The following is a 3,898-nucleotide window of genomic DNA, read 5'->3' on the forward strand; positions in this document are numbered from 1 at the left end:
ATTATTATTATTATTATTATTATTATTAACGACAACAACAACAATATTAATACTAATACTGTTGTCGTTAATAATAATAATAATAATAATAATAATAATATTATTATTACTGCCTTATAATCTACAAGTGTCAATTGAATTGCTTCACTGAGTAAATATGGAAATAACTACACTATTCTATGCACATTTTTCCACATCCAGTCTGCTTGTGTTGCATCGTCTCCCAACAGCAGCTGAACAAATGATTTCTATTACTCTCACTTCCACGGGGAGTTTCACTGCTCCACCTGACGAATGCTTCACGTCAGGCGGCTTTGAAAGAGAAAGCCAGAAAGAAAAACACAGACAGTGACAATTAATGCTGAAGTGTTGATGACTGAGCCGGCTTGGCCCCAGGACGGGTTGAGCTCAGTGGAAGGTGTCTTCTTACTCTCTCTCTCTGTCTTCTTTCTTTAGAAGGTCATCGGCAGGACATTTCAGAGCAAGCATGTAATAAGAAGACGACACGGAGTCTGCGATTTGTCACCACTCCTTCTAGATAATTGAAAGCATCCCAATCGTAATTAGTGATTACCATTGGCTGGTTTGGTGGGACGGGCGAGGAGAGAACAAATAACGCTGGTGCTGAAAGAAAGACTGATGCACTCCATATTTACTGAGGTCTCAGATTAGTCTCGTGAAGAGCCCTTCCCACCATGTGCACTGGGTTTTTGTTCATCAATCTTTTTTTTTTCTTTTTTTGTATCTAGTACTCCATATAGAGTCATGGCAACACTTTAGTATAGGGACCAATTCTCACTATTAACTACTTGCGTATTAGCCTATTATTAACATATTGGCTGTTTATTAGTATGTATAAAGCACATTTTCTGCATGACCATATTCTACATCTCTAATCCTACCCAATACCTAAATGTAACAACTACCTTATAACTATTAATAAGCAGCAAATTAGGAGTTTATTGACGCAAAAGTCGTAGTTAATAGTGAGAATTGGAGCTTGAAATAAAGTGTGACCAAAAGTAATTTTCTTTCCTGTTATCTCCTGCTGAAGTGGAGGTGGAATCGTAGCCAATTACCTTTAACTTATGTCAGAGTCATGAACATTTTGTCACTCGTTAGAGGCAGATGGAATTCTCATTCTTCTAGAGAGTTTTTGATTGGACAAATATCTGGATATGCAAATGAGCACAAGATTCCGCATCATTTTATTGGTTCTGGTCCATGGAAGAAAATAAATGCAACATTTGTACACTACCGTTCAAATGTTCGGGGTCTTTTTTTTTTTTTTTTAATAAATTGATATTTGTATCTATCAAGGATGCATTGAACTGATCAAAAGTGACAGTAAAGACATTTAAAATGTTGCAAAATATTTCAAATAAATGCTGTTCTTTTGAACTTCTGTGAATCAGAATATTAGAATGATTTCTGAAGATCATGTGACACTGAAGACTGGAGTAATGATGCTGAAAATACAGCTGCGCATCACAGAAATAAATTACAGTTTAACAGATATTCACATAGAAAACAGCTGTTTTAAATTGCAATAATATTTCACTGTTTTTACTGTATTTTTGATCAAATAAATGCAGCCTTGCTGAGCAGAAAAGACTTCCTTCTTCTAAAACATTTTAAAAAATTCTAACTTTTAAACAATGTGCACATAAGATTGGAAGAAAAACACATTTTACCCCATCTCACAATTACCATTCCACAAATCCTAATAGTCTCATTTTGTTTTTGCATTGTATATTTAAATGTTCTGCACATAAGAAAGTGTCTGGAGAGCGTCTGCGAGAGGACAATGAGTTCAGAGTGCTGCGGATCAAGCGACTGAAGGACAGTACACAGGTTTCCACTGCAGTCGTCTCACTCAGAGAACGTGATGAAATCTGAGGTCCTTCTGCTCCTCGGTGTAGTTCTCCGTGACCTCTCTCAGCCCGGGTCGCACTGAGCTGGCACACATTTGGCAAAAACAAAGACTAAAGACAAGTTCTGTGGTGTGGATCCACAACACAACCACAACGGTGCAGATTTAGTTAAAGAGACGGAGAGAAAGACAAGAGTAGAGAGACAGACAATGACCAAAGATCAGCGCTGAAGGTCAGGGGAGCTCCTGCAGAAACAATGGAGACAATGGAAACAATCCCCGTCCTGATCATTTATAATAGTTTCTATTACACTGCAGAAGAATTTCAGACATTTGCTCAATCTCCCATACATATCTTTGGGGCTAATCACACTTTTTACAGTTAATACTTCTCAGTTTTGAATTTACTATTATTTTTTTTTTTTTGTACAAATAAAATAAAATAAAATAAAATAAAATAAAATAAAATAAAATAAAATAAAATAAAATAAAATAAAATAAAATAAAATAAAATAAAATAAAATAAAATAAAATAAAATAAAATAAAAAAACACAGGACATTCAGTTTAAAAAATACCAGAGATCAATACTGAAGGTCAAAGGAGTCGCTGAAGAAACAATGGAAGATATGGAGCTCAGGCTGATGGTCATCACCGATAGGTCATTTCAGACGTCTAAACGGCCCAAAACGGCCGTCCTAAGAGTTTCTAACAGTTTCTGTTACTTTGCGGAAGAATTTGCCTGCGAGCTCAGCTTGACAGATTAGCTGGGTACCCAGACAAAGCGGGGTGACGGTGAAACAAGAGCTACTTTTATGAGGCACGTAACACAAACCCCGGGCAGCGACGCGAGGAAACCGATCCTGCTGCTCCACAGGCCTTCCTCCGGCCGGCCACAGCTCTGCACACACTAATGACAGACAATTCAGATCGCACAAAGCCCAGGGAAACTCAGTATCAGCCACATGACCCCAGCCGGCCCGCAGGATTTGAGTTGAAGGGCCAGTGGGCGGGGCCTATGTCAATGTGTCGCTCTGGAGGCGTGTTTATGCAAACGACTGCACCCAGCTGACAACACCTCGAATCCAAAACCAGCTGTTTTCTGAGGGTTATTACATTAATGCTTTTTTGTCGTCTTCATCACACACTGAAGCAGCAGCTCAGGCCGTTCCCACACAGCCTTTGGCTAACCGTAGTGAAGCACAGAGTTTTCCAGCAGTAGCATTTGTTTGCGTTATTAGCTAATAATCTGGTGCGATCCTGTGGTAAGTCTGAAGCTGCTGAGATCATGAGGGATCTGCGGCGAGGCCTGACTATATCTCCGTCTCATATGACAGCAGTGATTTCCAGCTCTGCTCCTAAAGTGATCTCCATCCTGCCGTGACTTAATTACTTAATGGAGATGTGTCTTATTCCACCCTTGAGATTGTGTGGGATTGTGTTTTTAATGAAGAGCTAAAACAGCTTATTTTCCCATCTGCGCTGGTGCTCGTTCACAGCAGCACCGTCGACGCGTTTGTCCAAATTAATCTTTTCAAGAAAGGCAGTAAATTAGCAAGAAATCCTCAGGAGCAGACCAAGGTGTTGGAGTTTGACTCACTGTCACCAATTTCTTTAATAACCACTAATCTAATTAAGTAGGAAGAGCACAGAGCACATTGTGCTTCCCGTTAATTCCCTGAACAAGAGCGGCGAGGTTCCTTAATTCTGGCTATTTCTTCACTTCTGCTGCATCACATGTCCACTAATAGTGAACAATCAACAACCGAGGGGTTTGAGACACACGTCAACAAACGAGACAGATGATTTCATGAAGTAAAACCATCATATGGACTCTTTGTGGACAGATAGACATCTTCAGTCCATCATTCAGTGATGGGTCATTTTTACTATGCAGTACATGTTCCTATCATTCATCCTCACTGTAAGAAATCTCCACATTTGTTAACTTAAAAACTTAAATTCAGCTGCTGCCTTCAATTTCCAAGTATAATCAACTTGTTTGTACAAGTCATTTCAGCATAAA

General features: G+C 39.1%; 1 protein-coding gene across 2 annotated transcripts in view; it reads left to right on the top strand.

Moving 5' to 3' along the window:
* irx1a (iroquois homeobox 1a) overlaps window positions 1–3,523 on the top strand; it is a 23,450-nt gene extending 19,927 nt beyond the window's left edge. For both annotated transcript variants that reach the window (XM_016576662.1, XM_016576663.1), the window contains one exon: window positions 3,511–3,523. The gene's annotated coding sequence lies outside the window, so the exon portion shown is untranslated. The remainder of the gene's footprint in view (window positions 1–3,510) is intronic.
* The last annotated feature ends 375 nt before the right edge of the window (window positions 3,524–3,898 follow it).

This window comes from Sinocyclocheilus rhinocerous, unplaced genomic scaffold (assembly GCF_001515625.1).
Source record: "Sinocyclocheilus rhinocerous isolate Xijiao unplaced genomic scaffold, SAMN03320098_v1.1 scaffold264, whole genome shotgun sequence".
NCBI classification, from domain to species: Eukaryota; Metazoa; Chordata; class Actinopteri; order Cypriniformes; family Cyprinidae; genus Sinocyclocheilus; species Sinocyclocheilus rhinocerous.